Source organism: Bombus huntii, chromosome 1 (assembly GCF_024542735.1).
Source record: "Bombus huntii isolate Logan2020A chromosome 1, iyBomHunt1.1, whole genome shotgun sequence".
Lineage (NCBI taxonomy): Eukaryota > Metazoa > Arthropoda > Insecta > Hymenoptera > Apidae > Bombus > Bombus huntii.
Window position 1 is genome coordinate 25,812,621 of NC_066238.1, and position 27,988 is coordinate 25,840,608.

A 27,988-nucleotide genomic window follows, 5' to 3' on the forward strand; every position below is an offset into this window, starting at 1 on the left:
ATTTGAAATGATATATTTTATAAGATACAAAAGTTAATACACATATTCCAACGTACAAATTCATTTACAATCTATTCAAATTCTATGTTATATGCCTCAAACACAGCATAGAATCAAAAATTATGTTAGATTTCTTTAAAAAATTCTCTAATCAAAAATTTATTGAAATTGAAGAAATTTGTCTTTTTAAATATAAGCATAAATCAACAAACAAATATATTTTTTCATACTTTTAATATAATTTTCACCATTCATTTCTTTAAAGAAGAAATTTTTGTTTTTGCCAATTGTGTTGTGATATTGATAAATATTATGTATATTTTATTCGTTTCTTTGGTTATTCATTTTTTGGGTTACGTGCCAAATACTCATTTAATTGCTTGCAAATAAAACACGTTTATGTTAATTATTTACGTTGAATTTATTTGAAAAGTTCTTCCTTCTTTTTTTCGTCAGATAATTTGAATCTTTATAGAGAGAAGTGCATTGTACATTCTCATTACAAAAAAAATTGCAATTTTTTATTTGATTTCGGGGTGTGTGTAAGAAATTTGTATAAACATTTATTATGTGTGCTTTATTTATTAATTATTTATGGGGGCAAAGGATTTAGAGGAAACATCAATCCTCTCTACTGGAAAATTCCATGAGGCGGTTTTCGATATGCTGTTGTGGATTTTAATGACTAGGCAGATATAATGTTTAATCTACGATTTTTCTTACAAAAAACGTCACGCAGAATGGTTTATATCTTCAAATGTCATAATCTTTTCTACAACTTGTACGAGGTAAGCTACTGTCCATGTATCATTCAATTTGAAAATTCCTGTACATCCCGCTGCTTAGGTTAACCAACTTTCGCTCGTGTAAGGAGGTTTTCTTGCGCACAAGGATATTTCAGCTAATTTTTAATCATCAATAACTAAAAAACAAAGCCAAAAACGCAATCTTTTAATTCCTGAGTTTGGTCTTATTTCAGCTTCAGAAATCAAGCCCTAAATTTTCTGACACTTGTAGCCGAATACCATGTATATGTCGGAGATGAAAGGACAATCGGGACCTTTCTTTAGAATGTTCGGAAAAACCCAATACTCCAATCCAGATGATTACGACAACGACACTTAAGCAATAAACGAAGGAATAGTTATGCGGGCACTTAAGGTTTATGACGATGGGTTTGGGCTCGAGGTGAGATAATGAGTCACCGAACGTACCCACGGTGACGGGAGGGACGTGTAATAACGGAAGTAGGAAATAGTTGTACAGTTCTCCTCAAAAACAGACATTGACCCAAGGAGTAGGAAAAGGACTATATAAGGGCAGTTTCATTTGGATTACGGGTTAGGTACTTAGTTAGTTAGTTAGTTAGTCGAGGGGGGGGGGGGGGCGAATTGCAGATTGAGTTATCGAGAGAGTTATCCGAATCGTGTATTACGTTGACACTCGTCATCTCGTGGACCGTGGATTCGTTATCGAACCTGAATTCGTTGTCATCATCTATTCAACTAATGACAATGATCCTAGGTTCAATAACGAATCCGCGGCCGACGGGATGATAGATGAACGTACTCACAAAATCTAAGTCAGATGCGTAATATTCACTGATCGTAAAGGGTTACTCCTTTCATCGATGAGATCGCGAGTGAGAATGACTTTCCCGTCCCGATGATGCCACAGAGGAAAACTATATTGGGGTGTGTCTAAGGACACGAGATCATCGGATTCGTCGAGGATATCCTTCGTTCAGAAGGTGAGGAAATTTGCGTTGCTGCTAATTGGTCAATCTCCATACCGGTGGTTAGAAAAAGATGCTAGCCGCCCTCGAGGGAAAGTTGCTAGTGGGAGACGCCGCTCGTTGAAAAATAGGTCTCCCCTATTTTCCCGTAGTTGGGACAAAGACTGTTTGTCTGTTTGGAGGACTTTAGTTGACTAAATCTTAAGATTTATAACGGGCCCTCGAGCTGGCCGAACATGTACTGCGGAGACGCATCGACATCTGGCAATCATCTTACTCGAAGAATAGGGTCTGCGTGTGGCGAGCCACGGGACAGAAACCGTTGGAATGTTTACTGTCGCGTGTCGCCACGAATATTTCTTTTAAGGAGAGCTATAGAATTACTCCATACCTTTGTTAGACAAAGCGTTCATCCCGTGACCGCGGCTACGTTCGGCGACTGACTGTCGCCTCGAGCCCAAGCTCATTATCACAACTCTTGAACAATTACAATCGGATTGAATAACTACAATTGTTCAATTACAGCTATAGTAGACTCTAGGTTACAATGTTGCGGGATTATCCAAAATTCCAAAGGCTCCGGTGTTCTTTCATCTCCCACATATGAAATATTTTAAAATTCCATCAGCTATAAGATTCAATTATCGTGAAATAAAATAAAATAAAATTACATGAACCTACCAGATTTTTAATACAAATACATATAATATTTCTTAAAGATCACAAAAATATTTAGACAGTCACCTATTCATTATGTTAATAAGTCTCAATATTCAGTAACGACATTTAACACTTATATGCTTATTATATTCGAGCTTCATATCAATTTTTTATTCAATATATGGATATCGTTTTTACAGTTGTTAAGACCGTTCGAGAGGCGTAAATTCCGTCTACGATTCGGTTAATCGACGCTGCGAAATAGTCGTTCCCCTGTTTCGGTTAAGATAACAGAGGTGGTTGAATGAATATGACACAGTATAGTAAGTTATATATCACCGTTTATTCTAACAACTTATAACGAAGACAGTTACGCTGGTGCGTATGTACGAGATGTATGTACGCGTGTGTATACCCGGTCAAAGGATGTTGACTGTTCGAAGGATGTAAAATCAGTGCTGTCCGGAGACGATGCTGTGGCGGAGGAAAGCTAAGGATGGGTGTGTCTAGCGCACGGGGCCATCGGATTTGTTGGTGACGATTTTAGTTAAGAGAGTGAGGGAAATAGGCTTCGTTGTTAATTGGTTAAACGAAGGGTCTTAACCGCCATCGAGAGAAAGTGGTTAGTGGGAGGAAAGTTGCATCATACGTGAGAAAAACTTCCCTTGTCAAGCCGTAGTAGACAATAGTCTTTAGAAAATGCTTCGGAAACAGACGTTTGTTTGGTTTGAAGGATCTCGACTAGGAAATTCCTGAGATTTATGGAAGGTACTTGAGACTATTGAAGGTACGCAGTGAGTATCCGAAGACATCTGGTTGCCATCTTGCCCGCGGTGTGTGGCCTGGGCTAGGTAGAGTATTACGCGACGTAACAACAGTCAAAGATATTTATTTAAAATATTTCTTTTTATTCTGTACAGTTGACTTATAGTGTTGAGTGGACTACATTGTGTTCTGCATTGCCAGAACATTTTGGGTTAAGAATTATTTTATTAAATACACAAAATTGTATAGAAGGATATGTGCAGAATTTATCGAGTTCAAATAGTTAATGTTCTTTAATAATATAGGTATATCCTTATCAATAGGGATACATAATGTGTAGTAATAAAACTTTTCAACGACACGTTGGTGCTGGTCTGGGGCACGGCATGGGGTAGAACCGTCCGCCTGGCGGAGTTGGCGGTGGCCTGCGTGGTCGCCGAGATCAAGGGATTGGGACTGAGTGTGTCCCCTGAGAAGTCCGAGGCAATGTGGTTTTGCCGCAAGGCCGATCACGAGACACCTCCAGCGGGTTATCGCCTGAGGTTAGGACATTTGCTGCCTCGGCTGGGCGGGCCCGACGTCGGAGTGCGCCGGCTGTACGCCGGCGTGGTGCGATCGAAGCTCCTCTACGGAGCTCCGATCTGGACAGAGGGCCTGATGACCAACCGTTGCAGTCTCCTAGCGATCAGAAGCTGCACAGGACGGTGGCCATCAGAGTAGTGAGGGGCTTCCGCACCATTTCGGCGGCGACAGCGGCGGTGCTCGCCGGGTTTCCCCCGTTCCACTCCACACTCGGGGTGTGTCGGGCGGGGTGGCTCGGCGGGCGCCGACGTCAGGGTTCGGGCTCGGCGGGCTTTGCTCGACAGATGGCGCGCCAGCCTCGACACGAGAGCGGGTGCACCGGGGATAAGGGTCCTCGGGGCCGTCCTTCCAAACTGGGACGTTTGGTTGGACGACGGCGGACCTCCCCTGACCTACAGGGCGACGCAGGGTGACACGGCTGTTTCGGTGAGTATCTGCACCGAATCGGGAAGGAGGCGACCGCACGCTGCCACCACTGCGATGCGAACGTGGATTCAGCGCAGCACACGCTGGAATACTGCCCAGCGCCACGACCTGATCGCGAAAATCGGATGGGACCTCTCGCCGCCGACGATCCTCGAGGCATTGTTGGTAAGTGAGAGAAGGAGGAGGGCCGTGACCTCCTTCTGTGAGCAAGTTATGCTTCGAAAAGAGACCGCGGAGAGGTGAGGGTGCGGTACTCTCACCCTGAGAGGATTGACCGGCGAGGGCACGGCAGAGGCCATGGACGCGCTTCAGTGAGGCGCGCTAGGTCCGCCGCACCCCCCGGTGGGGTGCAATCTTAGGCGCTGGCAGCTCAGCGCCCCGGGGCCGCAATGCAGCCCGGTAGGGGAACCGGTTCCCGGGCCCCTTTCGATCGCAGCCGGGACGGTCATTGTGGAGGTTTTAGTCGGTTGGAGTCCGGCACTACTACGCTGCTTTTCCCCAGAAGCGACCTGGTGTCCGTGCGGATTTCCTCCACGTTAATAAAAAAAAAATAATAAAACTTTTGATAAATAGTAGTGTGAAAATTATTATTCTGGATTCTAATTCTAACATATTTTAGTTTTCGTTAGATATAATGCAACTTGTATATTATTATATCAAAATAACCGAATATTATATTATAAAATAATTGAAGAGATCATTGTATCTTTTCTCGTATTAAAATTTTGATAACCAAAAATCGATATGTTTATATCGATATATTGTAAAGTATGTATACTTTCATTATTTTATTTTCATTCCAAACCTTCTAAAAAACAAAACATTTCTTCGTGGAAAGCAAAGCAAATATCTATATTTCTCCTATAATGTACTATTCTTCAGTCTTATTACTATTTTAAGCAACAAACGCTTCTTTCCCTTGAGATAAAAATATTTTCTGTCAAATCTTATCACTTCCATTATATATTATACATTCCAATGATAATAAGTACGTATAATTCACTAGGAAAGGCTGGTAAAAGACACTCACTGGAAATACTAAAGTGGTTAAAGTGGTATTAAAATGAGCAGAGTCTTTACTTCTAAAGAACTTCTTATAACGGTTTCATCAACCTCCATTCAGTTTGGTCTCTTTTGCTTCTTAATAAAAAGAGAAGATATTCTCCTATATAAAGTATGCTTTCAAAGCTTTTTAGGCTATTTGTGTAATCTATTAACTTCTTAAAGAGGATGTTTTCAGAATATATAGAAAGTCATATTTTAACTAAAACATTTAGTTATAATTAAACCGTGTACTGAATTATTTACTATTATTAAGTTACTGATTTTATTTCTTCGTAATATAAAGAATATTTAATTTACAAAGAAAAAATTTTGCAATTTATACGAATCAATTCTTGATATTATAATTGTTATATAACAAATTTTGATCTTTTATTCCTATAAATTAAAGAATTAAACAACAATTATTAATCGGTGTCACCAATTTCAAACAATTTTTATTTATAATCTTCCCCTTTTATTAAGGCTTATAGTCAGATTGTCTATCAAGGCCATGAGTGACTTGATGACACAATTATATTTATTTATGTTGTAGTGTAAATAGATTGGAAAAATGTTCTACCTGTATGATTTTATATGATACATATTATAATACATAGGAAAAATCCGAACATTATTATAAACTTATGTACATGTACATATATGTTTAATATTTCTATTTTTATAGCAGGACACACATTTCAATTTCTTTGAGGAATGCAATTAGATTGTCAATATTTTCGCGTAAGTTCATGGTGTCGTCGTTTTTGATTAAAATTTTTTACTAATTTCTTTTAAGTGACCGCAATCAAAGAGAATATGTTTCATTGTGAGAGTTTGGTTGTATAGAGAGTACATTTAGATATAAGCCTTTTTGAAAGTAAATATGTAACACTCTGGTGTGGTCAATTATTACACGTGTAATATCCACTTGATATCGTCTGTTCAGTAAATTGGTGTTCGGTTAATAGCTTCCTATATTGTTTAGTGGTAATTTCGTTGATACTAAAAGAGTTGATCTTTAAGTACAGTTATTCGTTACACTTCTATTGATTTCTTTTCTGTAATCGTAAGGTGGTGGCATTTCAGACTTATTCTGAGTATTATTTATAATCTTATTCTAGCTGTTTCAGCTTAAGTTAACATTACTTTACTTTTAGTGAAGAAATTGACTAGAAAACCTCTTATTTCCCTTTTTTTCCTAAGGAATTCAAATATTTGGAAACCGTTTTCATTTTTTTCTTGTTATCTAATTGTTACGTTAACGTCGATATATTCAATATATGTATGTATAAAGTAATAAATATATTAGATATGAATATCGAACATTTTTTTCTTGCTATAATTATGAAATTATAGTTATACTGTTCGCTTCACATTCATTAAAAATTAATCATAAATTTTGGTTTAATTACATAAATGCATGTCGGAGATGAGAGGACACCGGAGACCTTCCCTCTGGAACTTCGGAGCATCCGTAGAATTGTAATTAAAGTTTACAGCTGTAATTAAGCGATTTGCTATCATTGTACTTGTTTGCGATTTGTGATAATAAACTTGGGCTCGGGGCGACAGTCAGTCGCCGAACGTAGCCGCGGTCACGGGATGAACGCTTTGTCTAACAAAGGCACGGAATAATTCTATAGCTCTCCTAAAGAAGGAAATAGTTGTAACACTCGACAGTAAACATTCCAACGGTCTCTGTCCCGTAGCTCGCCACACGCAGACCCTATTCTTCGAGTAAGATGATTGCCAGATGTCGATGCGTTTCCGCAGTACATGTTCAGCTAGCCTGAGGGCCCGTTATAAATCTTAAGATTTAGCTAACTAAAGTCCTTCAAACAAACAAACAGTCTTTGTCCCAACTACGAGAAGATAGAGGAGACCCATTTTTCAACGAACGACGTCTCCCACTAGAAACTTTCTCTCGAGGGCGGCTAACATCTTTTTCTAACCACCGATATAGAAATTGACCAATTAGCAGCAACGCCAATTTCCCTTACTTTCTGAACGAAGGTTGTCCTCGACGAATCCGATGATCTCGCATCCTTAGACACACCTCACATAGTTTTCCTCGGTGGCATCATCGGGGCGGAGATGCATTCCTTTATGCGATCTCATCGACGAGGAGTAACGCCTTACGGTTCGTGAGTGTTACACGCTTGAGTTAGTGTATCGCGCAAGTAGATCTATCATTCCGTTGGCCGCGGATTCGTTATTGAACCTAAGATCAATATCACTAGTATCGCGAGAGTCCAACCGCCACGGTTGATGGTCAAGCCTGTACTATCCATACTTGTGTTAGCAAACCGTACCTTTGTTATACCGCGACGATGGACAGTTCCAATGAAGATTTATCAAACGCCCACAACCCTATACCAGTCACCTCTCCGACGTGCATAAATTATGTAATGAATATCACCATGTCTGATCATACACGGAACTACTTGAGTTAAATCACGATTAGCAGAGCTAATTTATTTTATAAAAGTAATCGATGTTTTTAGGGTAAACATTTTTTATTAAAAAGTTTACTAAACAGTTATTATAAAAAAATCTTACACAAAATACGTCATTTTCTAGACATTATCTATATTTAATAGAGTTCAGAATAATCGCAACTTTTTTGTTTAGGTAACTCAGGTAACTCGGATCTAACCCAGACCTAAAATGGAATGCGTGAACAAGTTGAAAAGTGATATAGTAATAAGAAAAAGGAAGAAAATGCTGCAGAAGACACCTTGTGTCTTTATTCCATAATACATGCACATTCGCATAGGAAAAGTGTAATTATGTAATTAGTTAATTAATTAGTTAGTGTAAGTAATTATGTAAATGTAATACCGATCAATGAGTGACATCAGTATGCATGCATGATTACACCAGTACAGAAGTTGCCTCTAGGTAGCATTCTCTTTCCATTTTTTTAGGTGAGGCGGAGCCGGTCTCTCGCCACGTTTTTATTTTTTGATATTACTGTATCAAAATACAAAATTTTAGTAGAAACTTTCTTTTATAAGAACATTTAAATAAACGGCGACCTCCAACTGCAACCTGCCAAACATTACTCAGGATGATGATCTTGACAATATATTAAAAAATGACCGAAATCGGAAGTGGCCCTCATTTTGTGATTATTTACCAAAAATTTTAAGAGTTTTAAACTATTAAAACTTATATATATATATGTCGGAGAAGGGTCAGGAATAAGGTTGTGGACGTTTGATGAATCTTCATTGGAATCGGCCATCGTCGTGTTATAACGAAGGTACGGTCTGTTAATACGAGTATAGATGCTACCGACTCGACAATCAACCGCGGCGGTTGGACACTCGCGATACTAGTGATGTTGGCCTTAGCTTCAATAACGAATCCGCGGTCAACGGGATGATAGATGTACGTGCCCACAAAAATTTAAGTCGGACTCTTTGCGAAAACGTGGAATGTCCACCGAGCGTACAGCCTCTATGTAACTCGCTAATACGACCTCACGAGAGAATGCCTCTCCGTCGCGATGATGCTGCAGAGGAAAACTATGATGGGGTGTGTCTGAGGACACGAGATCATCGGATTCGTCGAGGATACCCTTCGTTCAGAAGGTGAGAGAATTTTGCGTTGCTGCTAATTGGTCAATCTCCATATCGGTGGTTAGAAAAAGATGCTAGCCGCCTTCGAGGGAAAGTTGCTAGTCGTTCGTTGAAAAATAGGTCTCTCCTATCTTCCCGTAGCTGGGACAAAGACTGTTTGTTTGAAGGACTTTAGTCAACTAAATTCTAAGATTTATGATAGGCCCTCAGGCTAGCTGAACATGTACTCCGGAGACGCATCGACATCTGGCAATCATCTTACTCGAAGAATAGGGTCTGCGTGTGGCGAGCCACGGGACAGAAACCGTTGGAATGTTTACTGTCGCGTGCCGCCACAAATATTTCTTTTAAGGGGAGCTATAGAATTACTCCATACCTTTGTTAGACAAAGCGTTCATCCCGTGACCGCGGCTACGTTCGGCGACTGGCTGTCGCCTCGAGCCCAAGCTCATTATCACAACTCGAGAACAATTACAATCGGATTGAATAACTACAATTCTCTAATTACAGCTATAGTAGACTCTAGATTACAATGTTGCGGGATTATCCAAAATTCCAAAGGCTCCGGTGTTCTTTCATCTCCGACATATATTTACTTGTTCGCTATGGAGTGCCGAAGCGTGCAGACGTGTCTCTAGTGCCCAGTGTAGTCCGAAAAAGACACGTCGCCCAACCGTCGAAAGTGAAAACAGCCAAGTGTTTCCTACCCTTTAGGGAGAAGAAAATTCCACGCACCAAACCCCAACCCGAATACTAGCCTCATAGCCTCACGACTAGTTATTCATTTTGAATTAACTAGCTCGATGATGGCCCAGCAATCGCGACCAGGCTCTCCGGAGCAGACTCGCAACTACCCCGCGCTACCTCCCCCGTGACAGAAGTGTAGCAGAACTCTCCGCACCAACGACGCTAATATTACAAAGAAACGGAAAATAGAAACATCAAAACCATACACGATCGACACCCGGAATGAACAATCAACGATACAAATAAACACCCACAACAGGTTCGCCGTACTGCAATCCACTAACGACGCCATGGAAATCGCAGACCCGCCGCCAAACCAACAATCACAGAGAATCCCCCTTCCCCCACCAATATTTGTGGATGACGTCATCGACATACAGACAATGATCAAGTCCTTAGAGAGAGATATCTCCAAGGAGGACTACAACTTAAAGATAAATAACAATAAAATAAAAATACTGCCGAGGAACCCAGAAGCTTACAGAAAAATCACCAAGATACTTAGGACCCTGAACGCCAACTTCCACACCTACCAACTAAAACAGGAAAGGCCTTTCCGGGTGGTCCTACGAAACATCCACCACTCAGCAGACATAGACGAACTCAAATACGAACTCTCAAAACTCGGCCACGAAGTCATCAACGTAAATAATATAAGGCATAGAGTCTCGAAAGACCCGTCATCCTTATTTTTCATATACATAAAACAAAAGCCTAACAATAAGGAAATTTACAATATCAGTCGCCTAATGAACGCAATAGTAAAATTCGAACCACCGCTTGTGAAAAAGAAATAGTGCAATGCAAAAGGTGCCAAAGGTACGGTCACACGCAGAAATACTGCAACCATACTTTCCGCTGCGTTAAATGTGCAGGCACTCACTCCACTGACCAGTGCGCTAAATCACCGGAAACCCCAGCGAAATGCATCCACTGTCAAGGTAACCATCCTGCCAACTATAAAGGCTGCTCAGCCTATAAAACTCTATACACAAATAGGTACCCTAAACTCAGAGCAAAAGAGGTATCCAACCAAACAACGAGCCCGCCGAAATTCACGATTACCCCAATCCCCTCAACCAACCAAACACCCTGTCCTACCAAATTCATCACCACCTCAACCTCCTATGCCCAAGCAGTACAAGGCATCCAAAATAACCCGAATAGCCAAAGGGATCTTTCCCAAAATAGTGTCCCCAACCCACCTAACACAGACAACTTCTCTAGGCTTGAAAAGCTAATAGAGAAACAATCAGAGCAAATAAATAATTTGCTATCGCTACTAACACTCATCGTGGATAAATTAATACGACCCGACGCAAAATAAAACCAAGGCGCATAGCTCTTTGGAACGCCAACGGTCTAGCGCAACACAAACTTGAACTAGAACTCTTCCTAAAACACCAGCAAATCGACGTAATGCTCGTATCGGAAACCCACTTCATCGACAAAAACTACCTGAAAATAAATAGTTACAAATTCTACCATAGCCAACACCCCAGCGGAAAGGCCCACGGTGGCACCGGAATCATAATCAAAACAAGTATTAAGCACTACGAACTTCCATCATTCCAGAAAGACTACCTCCAAGCAACAAACGTAGCAATAGAAGACTGTCATGGCACAATCACCACTTCAGCAGTATACTGCCCTCCCAGGCACTCCATCGCCAAAGAAGACTTTGATAACTTCCTGGACACCCTGGGCAATAGATTCATAGCTGGGGGAGACTATAACGCCAAGCACACCCAATGGGGCAGCAGACTGGTTACAGCAAGAGGCAAAAACCTCTTAAACAGCATAATAAACAACAACCTCAACTACCTCATCACATACGAACCCACATACTGGCCCACTGACACCAACAAAATACCCGACCTTCTCGACTTCTTCGTAACTAAAAATATCTCATCAAGACACGTCCAAATCAACTCCTCGGCTGATCTCTCCTCTGATCATTCCCCCGTGATAGCAACAGTCAGTTCAACAATCATCGAGAATACACCTAATGGCTTCATTCACAACCAACATGCCAACTGGCAGCTCTTTGGAGAAGTCTTTACACACTCAACTTCAGCCTTAACTCCACTAAAAACTAAGGAAGAAATCGAAGCAGCCACGGAATACTTAAACACGAGCATAATAAACGCCATCCTCCTCTCCACACCAACAAAGACGTCTATCAGCAAACAAGAATATCCCCAATACATACTAAAAAAATAGCAGAAAAACGTAGACTAAGAAGAGTATGGCAGACCCATGGAACACCGGATGACAAACGGAAACTAAATAACGCAACTAAAAAGCTATCCAAAACCATAAAAAATTATAAAAACGACTGTTTCCAAAAATACCTCGCCAGCTTATCCTCCACAGCCGACTCCAACTACTCACTGTGGAAGGCCTCCAGGAAACTCACACGCCACCCACAAATAATCCCACCTATCCGCCGTCCGCAAGGTGGATGGGCGCGAAGCCCTATAGAAAAAGCCGACCTGTTTGCAAAATACTTGTCTAAAGTATTCAAACCCCATTCCCCCAAAGCTGCCGCGGACGTTACTGAATACCTGCACACCCCCTTCCAAATGTCCCCTCCTATCGAACCCTTCTCCTCTGCAGAGACTATAGAAACAATCAGTCGCCTAAACCCCAAGAAAGCAGCAGGACACGACTTAATAGGCAATAGAGCAATCAAGGAACTTCCCACAAAAGGGATAGCACTCATCACATCGATTTTTAATGCTATCCTTCGCCTGGAACACTATCCTAAGGCCTGGAAAATCTCACTGTTTACCCTCATCCCTAAACCCGGTAAACCGATATACGAAACCAGCTCCTATCGCCCAATCAGTCTTTTACCTACCCTATCTAAACTATTCGAGAAGATGCTCACGAATCGACTCCTCCCACTCCTAGAGAACTTGAAAATACTCCCAGATCACCAATTCGGCTTCCGAAAACAACATTCAGCAGTAGAGTAAATCCATCGCATAACCCATACGATCAGCCAAACCCTCGAAAAGAAAAAATATTGCTCAACGGTTTTCCTAGACATTCAACAGGCATTCGACAAAGTATTTCATGAAGGGCTACTTTACAAGCTTAAAAAGATCTTGCCCCACCCCTACTACTCTATCCTAAAATCCTACCTAACCAATAGACAATTCATGGTTAAATGCCTAGACGCCACTTCCGCAACATTCCCAATAGAAGCCGGCATACCCCAAGGTAGTGTCCTCGGACCCCTACTGTACTCCATCTACACTGCCTACCTACCTATATCAAACGATATAACAATAGCGACATTTGCAGACGACACAGCGCTATTAGCTGCCCACGCAGACCCGGTAATAGCCTCATCCACTCTCCAGCGAAGTCTCGACTCCATGGAAAAGTGGTTTCATAAATGGGGCTTCAAAATTAACGAAAAAGAATCCTCACATGTAACCTTCACGCTCCGAAAACAAACCTGCCCCCAGGTCATCATCAACAATACAACAATTCCTAGCAAGGACTCAGTCAGATACCTAGGCATGACCCTGGACAGGAGACTAACGTGGAAGAAACACATCTCAGATAAAACGAAGCAACTAAAGGACAAACTAAAAAAATTCTATTGGCTCACGGGACGACGCTCCAAACTAAACATACAGAATAAAATTACCTTCTACAAGACCGTAATAAAACCTGTCTGGACCTACGGAATCCAACTATGGGGAACAGCAAGTAACTCCAACATTAAAATACTCCAACGCTTCCAATTGAAAACGCTAAGATCCTTAATAGACGCACCTTGGTATGTTACCAACGAAACAATACATCGCGACCTCAAGATACTCACAGTCAAAGGGGAAATAGCAAAATATAGCGACAGATATAGCAAAAGAGTCAACAAACACCGAAACCCCCTAATCACTGGGCTACTTGATACGGCGGACCAGATTCGCAGGCTGAAGGGGCACTACTCGCTAGACCTAAACGCTAGATTCAATTAGTTATCTAAATTAAGTAATATTCACTTATTTATAATACTTACTTATAAATTATACTTATCTATAATAAGTATTAACTTATTATAAATAATCAGCCATCTCACTGCGCCACGCCAGAAAAATTACTCATTCACGCCAGAAAATTCTCAACGTGAGAATTGATTGTAATTTTAACAAATAAATAAAAAAAAACAAAATATTATTCATGTGACAGAGTTTCATTTATAATGGAAGTGTTACTATAGTGGTATAAATTAAAACATCATTTTTTCAATATCTCATTTTAATGAATTATAACGAATAACTATTAATTATCATTAATAATTATTGCATAATATAATTTTAAATGCTTATTATATACAATTATACAAACATATATATAATATATAGTGTGTATTAATACATATGTCTATAATATATGTAGAAATGTTTATTATAAATTAACAGAAAAGATAGTATGATAAACACAATATTGTAACACTCTCACAAAATTGAATATAATATCGCACTTCACGAATTCGCTTAACACTATTTCTACGTCACAGCAACACGATGAACTTCTCTCGATCACGATTAATTCAACTCTGACAGTATTACCATTACTGTAACAAACCTTGGTAACGCTCACAACACTCCTTGACAACATTAACATACCTTAACAACGTTTATAAACAATCAGCCACGTCTTTCGCTAACGTCATACCATCCCACATATATAATATTAACGTAGAATATATAACACAATATATTATACATGATATAATTAATATATGTATAATGCTATAATAATTATAATATATTATTACTTAGTTTTATTTTATTATGTTTATATCTATTAAAAATTGCTAAATCAGATTTTCAAATAAACAAATTGTGTTCTATTTCACATATTATAGTGCTTTAGTCCAATTGTTTTAGAAACTTTCCTTATTATATACTTTCCCTTATTAACAAAAGTGCAAGAAGGCACGGAGAAAGAATAGCAACGCACCCAAACCGGCTGGCAGCGGAAACGGTCGATACATCAAGCATAAAAAGAAGATTAAAAAGGAAACACCCAACAGATCTCACAAAGGACATAACATAACAAACACGTTTTACCTGAGATGATTAAAGAAACAAATCAATCAAATTCGAAGATGGTATCCCACTGGGGGTAGCCATCCACATGTTATAATACTATATCACTAAGCTATGATATTTTACCAAATGTCCTACTGGACAAATTGTAAAATTTAAATAAATAAATAAAAAAAGAATACTTTCCCTTATTTCGAAATTGTCACTATTAAATTATTATATGCAAGATAATTACATATAAACGTTTTCTTGAATGTACATATTTTCTTATGACATGAAGAATTTCAACATGTCATGGTCTCTTTAATTTTTTATTCTCCAAATGAGAACGCTTCTTTAAACGCAAAGTAAAGGCAGCAATGACGATGAAACGATCGCAGACAGGACAACGTACAAAACATGGAAATGCAACTGCTCAATAGACGTCACGGAACATTTACAATTGAAAGAGGCAAGGTTCTGACGAATACTACAATTTCATCTTCGAAGGAAACTTTCTTCGTAATATTCTCGCTACGAGGAACTACAGTCTGTCATGTTGTTCCGCGTTTCGCGTAAAAAGGTACAAGCGTCGAAGACAGGCACAGTGCTGTTATTAACATTATGTAAATATGAAGTCTTCTATTGCTGTTAGTGATTCATTAAAGAGTGATACGTTTTATATTAATTATATCACAGTTTTATGCACTTATTGGTGAAAAATATCAATCGTTAAATGTATTTTTACTCGCTCTCTTATTATTTGAGGTGGTAGGTGCGTAAGGAACTACTCTTGGTGTTTTTAACGAACAATAGTTTTATTAGAACTAATCAACAATCAGAGTTAACAATTAACAACTAACAATTACACTTAACAGACAACAGGTAACAACTAACAAATAACGATAGACACCGCGAGATCATTCGACGCGTTGCTATGCAAATAGTACCGAGAAGTTACACATTTAATGGCGCAAGACAGACTGACTCTGCTTTTGTTTCGGATCGCGCAGATTCTTCCCTTCGTAGCCCATCGATATCCTCCACTAGCGTGCATTCATTAGATGTGCCGCCAGTGCTGGCACGTGTATGCTCTTCCGAGAATTCGGCGGAAAGAGTGTGAAGATATCGATGGTACATTGGGCACGTCGGTGTTGCGCTTTGGCGGCGTCGCGCTTTGCATCCGGAGCCGTTGAAAAGTTCCGTGGCCCGTGCCGCCACAGTACCCCCTTACCAGTGATAACGCTATATAAATGAAAAATATATAAATGTTACAGGCAAGGGTGCACGTTCGCCGGCTCCTAACGCCTATCCGAGACCCGCCTGAAACCAATCAGGAAATCGAACTCTCCTGCCCGCGCGTGTGGTGTGATGAACTCTTGAGTCCCCTTCGCTTTGTTCGTTTCGGGCACCGGGCGGTATTGTTACATTGCGCTTTTCCGTGCTATGGTGTTCAATATTATCGTTAAATAGAAATGCGGGTTTCAATCGGTCTATGGACACTATTACGTTTTTATTATTTATTTTAATAGTGAAGGTCTTTTTTCCTCGCTCTATAACCTGATACGGCCCGTCGTAGGGTGGTTGTAAGGGGTCTCCGATGGCGTCGCGACGCAGGAATACATAAGGCGATGTTTCGAGGTCGCGGAACACGAAGGTTCTCTTTTCGCCGTGTCGCGTAATTGGATGAGGCCTGATTTTTCCTATTCGGTCTTTTAGGCGACTTGCGAATTCCGAATTGGCCTGTTGTTTAGTCGGTATAAAAAATTCTGCCGGCAATCGTATGCCGGTGCCATAAACCATTTCGGCTGCCGTCGCGTTTAGGTCCTCTTTAATAGCTGTTCGTATGCCTAATAGAACTATCGGCAAGATATCCACCCAGTTGCTCGTATCGTGGCATTTGATTGCTGCTTTTAGTTGTCGGTGCAGGCGCTCTACCATCCCGTTGGACGCGGGGTGATAGGCTGTCGTGCGCAAATGTCTGATGCCGAGCAACCGGCATAGTTCGTTAAATAGGTTCGACTCGAACTGGCGTCCTTGATCGGTCGTTATTTTTAAAGGCACGCCGAAACGGGATATCCACGTGGAAAGGAGAGCCGAAGCGACGGTTGCCGCCTCCATGTCGGCGATGGGAATGGCTTCGGGCCAACGCGAAAAACGGTCGATACACGTTAGACAATATCGGTAGCCTTTTGAATATGGCATCACGATAATGTCTATGTGTAAGTGTTCGAAACGGTCCGCTAATTCTCCGAATGTTCCGACGGGTGAGGATACGTGCCTGGTGACTTTACATTGTTGACACGGGATACATTGTCGTGTCCAATTTCGGGAGTCCTTATTTATGGACGGCCAGACGAAACGCGTCGTCACCAGGTTTTGAGTGGCACGTATCCCTGGATGGGAAAGTCCATGGAGCGAATTAAATACGTCGCGCCGCAAGGATTTCGGTACGTACGGTCGTACAAAGTCACCCGATACGTCGCAATATATTTCTACGTCGTGATCGGGGAAACGTATTTTCTTTAACCGTAGCGCGGATGTACCGGAGTTGACGATGTTGCTTAGTTCTTTGTCGGCTTCTTGCGCGGCGGCGAGAGCTCGATGGTCCACAGACTTTCCTATCGCTTCGATGCGTGACAGAGCGTCGGCAACATTATTGTCTAACCCCTTGATATATCTTATGTCGGTAGTGAATTGTCCGATGTAATCTAGTTGCCGGAATTGTCGCGGCGAACACTTATCAGGATCTTGGTTGAACGCATATGTAAGAGGTTTATGATCGGTGTAAATTGTAAAATTTCTCCCTTCAATGGCGTGTCGAAATCGCTTTACCGCAGTGTACATAGCGAGTAATTCGCGTTCGTACGCGCTGCACTTTCGCTGCGCGGAGTTCAACGGTTTGGTAAGGAAACCTAACGGCTGCCAAGAGTCGTTGACGCGTTGCTGGAGGACCGCTCCTATTGCATAGTCGGATGCGTCTACTGCGAGGCTAACAGGTGCGCCAGGTATCGGATGCGCTAACATCGTGGCGTTAGCGAGGGCGCGTTTCGACTCGCGGAAGCTGGCTTCGGATTGCTCTGTCCATTTGATGGGCGCGTTGCCCTTTTTTCCTCCTTTTAATAGGTCGTTTAGGGGTTGAAAAATTTTTGCGGCCCCCGGTATGAAACGTCGGTAGAAATTAATCATACCGAGGAACCTGCGTAGTGATTTAACGGTCCCGGGGAGCGGTACTTCTACAATAGCGTCAACGCGTTCGGCTAGCGGCTTTATCCCGTCGGCGTTTACGGTGTGTCCCAAGAATGTGATTTCGTTCACACCGAATTCGCACTTTACTGGGTTGATGACTACGCCATACTCGTTTAAGCGTTCAAACAAAATCCGAAGGTGTTCGCGATGTTGTTCTTCGGTTTCGGATGCGATTAAGAAATCGTCTATGTAAGCGAACACGAAGTCCAGACCACGGGTAATTTCGTCAACGAATCTTTGACACGTTTGCGCGGCGTTTCGAAGCCCAAACACCATGTTGGTTGCTTCGAAAAGTCCGAAAGGTGTCGTGATCGCGGTTTTCTTAACGTCTTCTGGCGCGATCGGGATTTGGTGGTAAGCGCGGACAAGGTCGATTTTTGAGTAGACACGCTTACCGTACAGATGTTGCGCGAAATCTTCGATATGTGGTGGGGAGTACCTGTCGGGTATGGTGCGAGCGTTCAACGCACGATAGTCGCCGCATGGTCGTAGACTTTCGTCCTTCTTTGGGACGACATGCAGGGGTGATGCCCATGGATTCTTCGATGGCCGCATCACTCCTTGCTCGATCATTGTTGCGAAATCCGCCTTGACTTGCTTGAGACGATCCGGTGCGAGACGTCGAGGTTTACTGTAGACGGGTGGCTCGGGTGTGGTTTCAATATGGTGTACCACACTGTGTCGGATTTTCTCTCGTCCGAAGGCCGGTGGACGAGTTAGATCCGGAAACTCCGCCAAAAGTCGATGGTAGACCGATTCGCCGATTACGGTTTTGATGGATATTTCTTCCGTCGTGGCAGCATATCCCCTTGATGATAATTGGGTTGTCGTGTCGAGGAGTCGTTTGTTTCGCGGGTCCACGAGCAACCCATAATGGCTTAAAAAATCTACGCCTATGATAGGCGTTTGAACGTCAGCAATTACGAAGTTCCACTTGAAGGCTCGTCTTAGGGACAGGTTAAGGCCAATCGCAGTGGTACCATACGTTGCGATGCGCGTCCCGTTGGCCGCGAATAGTTCGTACGCGTTTTTCTTGACGTGCCTATGGATTTTACTGCGGGGGTATACGCTGATGTCGGCGCCGGTGTCTACAAGGAAAGAGATCTTCGTTCCCTTGTCCGTAACGAAGATGCGGCGGGAACTCAGGCCGTCGTCGCCTGCCGCGTCTACGGACGGCTGGTCTCGTTTCCCGACTTCCACGTGCATGGGAAACGACAGCTCCTCGCGCGTTCTCCGAACTTTGCATGATAGAAACACAGACCGTCTTGCCGTGGCCGATCTCGCGAGCGCGAACGTCGGTGGTATCGCGAACGCGAGCGTGATCGTGATCGTGGTCGACGATGATTAATCATGCTCAACGCGTTCATCTGTGCCTGCAACTGTGATATTTGCTCGCTCAACACGTTGATTGCGGCTGCCATTGGTTCGTATACTCCAGCGTTTTGCGCTGGTGGGTCCATTACTGCCGTTACCCGGGCGGTGCGCCGAAAATCCTCCGAGAATTCTTCAGCGATTAGGTCCGCCTGCCGCAATAACCTTTCTGGGTCCGAATCGTCGACTGCCGCGAGGATACGCCTGATGCGGGCGGGTAATCGGTTCCTCCACAGCGTGAGGGTAAAATCATCGGGCGTGGAGGGGCTGGAGAGTTTTTTTAAGTGTTGGTAAAACTGGGATGGCTTTCTATCTCCCATCTCCTCGCTTTCCACCAACTTCTTTATCCGGGTCGCGTCCGTATCGGATAATTTGCGAATGAGCGCATGTTTTAATTTCTCGTAGCGTCCGATGTCTGGAGGGTTCGTCATTAGGTCTTCGACGTCCTGGAGCTGTTGATCGTTGAGGCATTTTGCCAGCGTCACGTACTTAATGGTGTCTTCCGTAATTCGCGCTGCCTCGAATTGTCTCTCCAGAAGGGCAAACCATGCCGCCGTGTTCGTGGGCAGCAGTGGAGACATGCTGATCACCTGGCTGGCTATGGTTCCCTGTGTATTACTTTCCATCGTCGCGGTGCACTCAAAATCGGTGGTTAAAAACGATAGCACTATCACGGTCACCTCTTTCACTAGATGTCACGTTAAATCACGTCGGTAGTCACCAGTTTGAGGTGGTATGGTGATAGGTGCATAAGGAACTACTCTTGGTGTTTTTAACGAACAATAGTTTTATTAGAACTAATCAACAATCAGAGTTAACAATTAACAACTAACAATTACACTTAACAGACAACAGGTAACAACTAACAAATAACGATAGACACCGCGAGATCATTCGACGCGTTGCTATGCAAATAGTACCGAGAAGTTACACATTTAATGGCGCAAGACAGACTGACTCTGCTTTTGTTTCGGATCGCGCAGATTCTTCCCTTCGTAGCCCATCGATATCCCCCACTAGCGTGCATTCATTAGATGTGCCGCCAGTGCTGGCACGTGTATGCTCTTCCGAGAATTCGGCGGAAAGAGTGTGAAGATATCGATGGTACATTGGGCACGTCGGTGTTGCGCTTTGGCGGCGTCGCGCTTTGCATCCGGAGCCGTTGAAAAGTTCCGTGGCCCGTGCCGCCACATATTTAATGTAAGTGGATCTTATTTATTGGCACTTGATAAAAACTGTTTTTACATGAGAATGGAGAAGAAAATCTTAAGAAATTTCGATATTTATTAATCTAAAATAGGATAAAATAAATATATAATTGATATCAATAAAGTAATGTAATAGGATAAGAGATAACGAAACAAATGATTTTATAATAATTAGTTGTGAACATTCATATATAGCTATTGATTTCTTTTATTCTTCACTACTTTGATTCTTTTCTTCATTTATGGTATTTTATATACATAGCAACATAAAGTAATATTGAATGTACTCATTAACATATTTTTAGATGAAACTAAGATTTTAATTTCTCATGGCAAAATTAATCAGGAATTAAAAACTCCTTAATGCCATTAATGTCAAGAAGATTGGTTATACATCTATAGAAAAGTTACAAAATATTACTGTAGGTAATAATTTACCCCTTTTCGTGATTTCAGGTAGGTATAACATGTGGTATGTATATTCTCTTTATTTCCATTTTTTTAGTCTTTCCATAACAATTCTAGCTACAAAAAATTTCTGAAAATTCACAAAATTTACAAGTCGAGCATGTCTCTTTGTCGAGATTTAAAACAGTATTTTATAGAATAAAATGGCACTACATGCATCAGTGTGCAAAAGTGTTCAGCCACATACGATTGCGATCATATTGAAGCAATAAATGTTTTTAAAAAATGTTTCCACATAGCGTTGTGTACAATACAAATGACTTTTTGGGTAGTTCTTCTGTAGTTCTTTCTGTCTACCCGGTTTTCATGAATTTTTTAGAAATATTTCAATAAAAACAGTCTTAATTGAAATTCCCTAGAACATCTATAAAATGATTTGGAATAAGCCATAAACGAATGAAAGTGAAAACTATATGTAAATAAATTATTTGAAATAGCAATCTAAGAATAATAGATATCATAAAATGATTGTAAAAATATTAAGCGAAATAGTTATGGTTATTTATAACTATATTTATAGTTATTATAATAACATAGAAATAATTTTCTTATTGTTTGTTTTATACAATTTTTTTTTTTAAATTGTCATCTGTTTTTAAAATTAAGGTTTGCACACAAGGAGTCTTTTTTTTTGTTCTACTACATAAATCAAATTAAAATACTATCTTTTAGTCATTAAGTAACATAAAAATTAAAAAATCAAACGAATATTGTTAAATAATCTGCATTTATTTACAAGAGAATTCTGTATAATAAAAATACGGTACATGGAATTGCACGAGTCAAGTGTGAATGTGTCCCAATGGACATTTTAAAAAATAAAATACATACTACTGCCAGTGTCTACCGCTTTCTCTGTCCGCGAGACTCTGTCCGCGGTGAGCAAACGCTATTTCCAGACATTGTGGAGCTTTGAAAATCAGTAAACTGTGCTTTTTATCGGAAGCAGCAGCGTGAGTCGAGTGGTTTGAATACGATCAACTTGCTCGGCCCTGGTTGCACAGATCAAACGTATTGACCGCAATTCTGTGGTTTTCATACGATCCGTGTAAGTGGCAGACCAGTCGGGCACCGACAGCTATGCGCTTCGTGGATCTAATTACCGCATCTGCACAGATCTACGGAAACCGTTCGACCACGTAGCCCCTAATTATTTTGTGGAGAAATTTCGCGCGACTTCACTGCGAGAACGTCGTCTATGTTTGTGAAACGTTTCAAGTATTATTAGGAAATTGTTAAAATGTTTAAGAACTATTATCTTGTTTGAAACATTACATAAATATATATAGAGGTACTAAACTCTTAGATAAATACAGAATTCATATATTCAATATTATGAGAAAAAATTTCACGTTTATGTATAACAAAACATAAAATAATGTGAATAATTATTTTCCTAACAACCTAAATTAGTTGTACACCACGTTCTGTTTAATATCAAAAGGTGTCTTTATTTGATAAAAATAATTTAAAAGTGAGAAAAATTGATAGCTAGAAATGTCGTTAGGGGGTGAAGGAAAGAAAGAATAGGAATGTTTGATTTCACCAAATTTAAAAAAAGAAAATTTAATCTTTATATGCTTGAAAACAAAGGGGAAGACATAATATATGTATTTAAGGATCGTATACAGTCATATTTACTGTAAATCTTTTTTCTACCTTTACACAGAATATGTAGCAAAATTCGACAAGATAAGACATTAATCGACGAAACAGCATGAATGTCGTAAAAATCTTGAAATCCTTAAATCCACTTGTATGTTTCAATCAAACAATACTCTTACTTGTTCTGCAGGCTACTGATACGCCAGCTAGATAAGCATATGCATCATTAGCTACTATCGATTCGTTGAAATAATTCTTTCGTAAACCGTCCCACGTTTGAGAAATGCTTTTGGCAATCAAAAGCAGTTTGACTCTTTAAAGAAGAGATTTTCACTTCCACTGTTTCTTCTTCAAAGCATCATCAATTACAATCTAAAATAAGATAATGTAAATGTAATAAAATAATGTAATGTAATGTAATGTAATGTAATAAAATAATGTAATATACATATATGTCGGAGAGGGAAGGACAGCGGGACTTTCCGTCGGGAATGCTGGGAAAAACCTTCCATCACCATAGTCAAGATTTTAATGTTTAAGCCATAAAAATAAAGAAAACAACTTTTAATGTTACGACGATGGGTTCAGGTTTAAGGTGACATAACGAGTCACCAGACGTAGCCACGGTCACGGGAGGGCCGCGTACCTGACAGAGGTACGGAATGATTTTATGACTCTCCTTAAAAACAAGGATTGACCCGAGAAGCGGGGACAGGAGTATATAAGGGTAGGTTCATCTGGATTCAGGGAGTTTTTAGTTAGTGAGTCGTTGAGCGAATTGCCGAGTAAGTCACGCTGATACTGGTCATTCCGTGGACCGTGGATTCGTTATCGAACTTGGATTCGTTGTCACCATCATCTCGGACATCCTATTGCCGTTACTCATAGCCTCTTGTAGTGCCCACATTCGCACTGATAAACACTAACCACATCCGCGATGGTAAAGTAAGTAAAGGTTCATAGAACGCCCCAAAGTGCCAACCTGAGTCCGACATATATCTGTCAGAGAAGCGTCAGTAATGGAGTTGTGGGCATTTGCTAGATCTCCATTGGAATGGTCATCGCTGTGTTATAACGCCGGTACGGCCAGCTACTACGAGTATGAACGCCACCGCTTCGACAATCCACAGCGGCGATTAGGCACTCGCGACACTAGTGATAATGGTCTTAGGCTCGATAACAAATCCACGGTCAACAGGAGGATAGATATACTTGCTCTAACTCAAACGTGTACTAATCGCAAGGCGCTATTCCCTTCCTCGATGAGGTCTCAATCGAGAATGCCTCTTCGTCCCAACGACGCCACCGAGATAAACTCTGATGGGGTGTCTAAGTACCCAAGATCCTTGGATCGACGTCGCTGTCGATTGGTCAATTTGGGACAGAAGCTGCCTGTCCGTTTGCAAAACGTCTTAATTGCCGAAAAACCCAGGTTTTATAGCGGGTCCTCGGGCTACCGGGACTTGTGCTGTGTACGTGCCTCAACCTCAGGTATTAATTGTCCTAAGGAACCGTTAGCATGTTTTACTTTCCGGTACCTCTATGGGTAGTTCCTTTAATGAGGGTCATAACACCGCTCCGCACCTTTGTTAGACGGAGCGCCCGTCCCGTTGACCGCGGCTACGTTGGGCGACAGGCTGTCGCCCCGAGCCAAAGCTCACCGTCACTAATCCCGGACGGTTACCATCGGCTTGGATAACTGCGATTGTTTCATTACGGCTATAGTAGACTCTAGATTACAATGTTAGGAGGTTATTCTGAAGTTCCAGAGGGGCCCCGGCGTCCTTTCGTTTCCGACATATATAAATCGTATATAGATGAAGAGGACCTCGTTCGCTGTGGAGTGCCGAAGCGTGCAGACGTGTCTCTAGTGCCCAGCGTAGTTCGAAAACAACACGTGTCGCCCAACCGTCGAAAGAGAACACAGCTAAGTGTCCCTTACCCTTTAGGGAGAAGAAAATCCCACGCACCTAACCCCAACCCGAATACTAGCCTCACAGCCTCACGACTAGTTGTTCATTCCGAATTAACTAGCTCGATGATGGCCCAGCAACCGCGACCAGGCTCTCCGGAGCAGACTCGCAGCTACCCCGTGCTACCCCCCCCCCCCCCGTGGCAGAAGTGTAGCAGAACTCTCCGCACTAACGACGCTAACACTACAAAGAAAAGGAAAATAGAAACAGCAACGCAAATAAACACACACAACAGCTTCGCCGTATTGGAATCCTCAAACGACGCCATGGAAATCGTAGAACCGCCACCAAATCAACACTCACAGAGAATCCCCGCTCCCCCACCAATATTTGTGGACGACGTCATTGACATACAGACAATGACCAAGTCCCTAGAGAGAGATACCAGCAAGGAGGAACATAACCTTAAGATAAGCAACAACAAGGTGAAAATACTACCGACGAACCCAGAAGCTTACAGAAAACTCACCAAGACACTCAGGACCCTGAACGCCAACTTCCACACCTACCAACTCAAACAGGAAAGGCCTTTCCGGATGGTCCTACGAAACATACACCACTCAGCAGACATAGACGAACTAAAATACGAACTCTCAAAACTCGGCCACGAAGTCATCAACGTAAGTAATATAAGGCATAGAGTCTCGAAAGACCCGTTATCCTTATTCTTCCTAGACATTAAACAAAAGCCGAACAATAAGGAAATCTACAACATCAGTCGCCTAATGAACGCGATAGTAAAGATCGAACCACCGCTCGTGAAAAAAGAAATAGTGCAGTGCAAAAGGTGCCAAAGGTACGGTCATACGCAGAAATACTGCAACCATACTTTCAGCTGCGTTAAATGCGCAGGCACTCACTCCACTGACCAGTGCGCCAAATCACCGGAAACCCCAGCGAAATGCATCCACTGCCAAGGGGACCACCCTGCCAACTACAAAGGCTGCCCAGCATATAAAACACTATACACGAACAGGTACCCTAAGCTCAGAGCAAAAGAGGTATCCAACCAAACACCCAGCCCGCCGAAATTCACGACTACCCCACACCCCCTCAACCAATCAAACACCCAGTCTTACCAAATTCATCTCCACCTCAACCTCCTATGCCCAAGCAGTACAAGGCATCCAAAATAACCCGAACAGCCAATGGAACCTTCCCCAAAACAGTGTCCCCAACCCACCTAACACAGACAACTCCTCAAGGCTTGAAAAGCTAATAGAGAAACAATCGGAGCAAATAAATAATTTGCTATCGCTACTAACACTCATCGTGGAAAAATTAGCACGCCCCGGCTCAAAATAAAACCAAGGCGCATAGCTCTCTGGAACGCCAACGGTCTAGCGCAACACAAACGCGAACTAGAACTCTTCCTAAATCACCAGCAAATCGACGTAATGCTCGTATCGGAAACCCACTTCACCGACAAGAGCTACCTGAAAATAAATGGTTACAAATTCTACCATACCCAACACCCCAACGGAAAGGCCCACGGTGGCACCGGAATAATAATCAAAGCAAGTATTAAGCACTACGAACTTCCATCATTCCAGAAAGACTACCTCCAAGCAACAAACGTAGCAATAGAAGACTGTCATGGCTCAATCACCACCTCAGCAGTATACTGCCCTCTCAGACACTCCATCGCCAAAGAAGACTTTGATAACTTCCTGGACACCCTGGGCAATAGATTCATAGTTGGAGGAGACTATAACGCCAAGCACATCCAATGGGGCAGCAGACTGGTTACAGCAAGAGGCAAAAACCTCTTAAACAGCATAATAAACAACAACCTCAACTACCTCACCACATACGAACCCACATACTGGCCCACTGACACCAACAAAATACCCGACCTTCTCGACTTCTTCGTAACTAAAAATATCTCATCAAGACACGTCCAGATCAACTCCTCGGCTGATCTCTCCTCTGATCATTCTCCCGTGATAGCAACAGTCAGTTCAACAATCATCGAGAATACACCTAATGGCTCCATTCACAACCAACACACCAACTGGCAGCTCTTCCGAGAAGTCTTTACACACTCAACCTCAGCCTTCACCTCACTAAAAACAAAGGAAGATATCGAAGCAGCCACGGAATACTTAAACACGAGCATAATAAACGCAATCCGCCTCTCCACACCGACAAAGCCATCTAACAGCAAACAAGAATATCCCCAATACATACTAAAAAAAATAGCAGAAAAACGTAGACTAAGAAGAGTATGGCAGACCCATCGAACACCGGAGGACAAACGGAAACTAAATAACGCAACTAAAAAGCTATCCAGAACCATAAAAAATTATAAAAACGACTGTTTCCAAAAATACCTCGCCAGCTTATCCTCCACAGCCGACTCCAACTACTCACTGTGGAAGGCCTCCAGGAAACTCACACGCCACCCACAAATAATCCCACCTATCCGCCGTCCGCAAGGTGGATGGGCGCGAAGCCCTATAGAAAAAGCCGACCTGTTTGCAAAACACTTGTCAAAAGTATTCAAACCCCATTCCCCCCAAGCCGCTGCGGACGTTACTGAATACCTGCACACCCCCTTCCAAATGTCCCCTCCTATCGAACCCTTCTCCTCTGCAGAGACTATAGAAACAATCAGTCGCCTAAACCCCAAAAAAGCAGCAGGACACGACCTAATAGGCAATAGAGCAATCAAGGAACTTCTCACAAAAGGGATAGCACTCATCACATCGATTTTTAATGCTATTCTTCGCCTTGAACACTATCCTAAGGCCTGGAAAATCTCACTGTTTACCCTCATCCCTAAACCCGGTAAACCGATATACGAAACCAGCTCCTATCGCCCAATCAGTCTTTTACCTACCCTATCTAAACTATTCGAGAAGATGCTCACGAACCGACTCCTTCCAATCCTAGAGAACTTGAAAACACTCCCAGATCACCAATTCGGCTTCCGAGAACATCATTCTACAGTAGAGCAAATCCACTGCTTAACTCATACGATCAGCCAAACACTCGAAAAGAAAAAATATTGCTCAGCGGTTTTCCTAGACATCCAACAGGCATTCGATAAAGTATGGCATGAAGGGCTACTATACAAACTTAAAAAGTTCCTACCCCACCCCTACTACTCCATCCTAAAATCTTACCTAACCAATAGACAATTCATGGTTAAATGCCTAGACGCCACTTCCGCAACATTCCCAATAGAAGCCTGCATACCCCAAGGTAGTGTCCTCGGACCCCTACTGTACTCCATCTACACTGCCTACCTACCTATATCAAACGATATAACAATAGCGACATTTGCAGACGACACAGCGCTATTAGCTGCCCACGCAGACCCGGTAATAGCCTCATCCACTCTCCAGCGAAGTCTCGACTCCATGGAAAAGTGGTTTCACAAATGGGGCTTCAAAGTCAACGAAAAGAAATCCTCACATGTAACCTTCACGCTCCGTAAACAAACCTGCCCCCAGGTCACCATCAACAATGCAACAGTTCCTAGCAGGGACACAGTCCGATACCTGGGCATGACCCT

At 42.0% G+C, this 27,988-nt stretch overlaps 2 protein-coding genes and 1 long non-coding RNA gene across 20 annotated transcripts in view; 1 reads left to right on the forward strand and 2 right to left on the reverse strand.

Annotated features, from left to right (window-relative positions):
• LOC126866713 (uncharacterized) overlaps positions 1–27,988 on the reverse strand; it is a 497,548-nt gene that overhangs the window by 176,280 nt on the left and 293,280 nt on the right. The window lies entirely within an intron of this gene.
• Positions 1–27,988, forward strand: part of LOC126866705 (uncharacterized) — a 184,263-nt gene that overhangs the window by 56,393 nt on the left and 99,882 nt on the right. The window lies entirely within an intron of this gene.
• Positions 1,522–26,702, reverse strand: LOC126866939 (uncharacterized). Its single transcript, XR_007690099.1, has 3 exons — positions 25,892–26,702; positions 9,173–10,982; positions 1,522–2,126 (listed from the first exon to the last, which is right to left on the reverse strand). It is a non-coding gene; the product is annotated as an uncharacterized LOC126866939 (long non-coding RNA).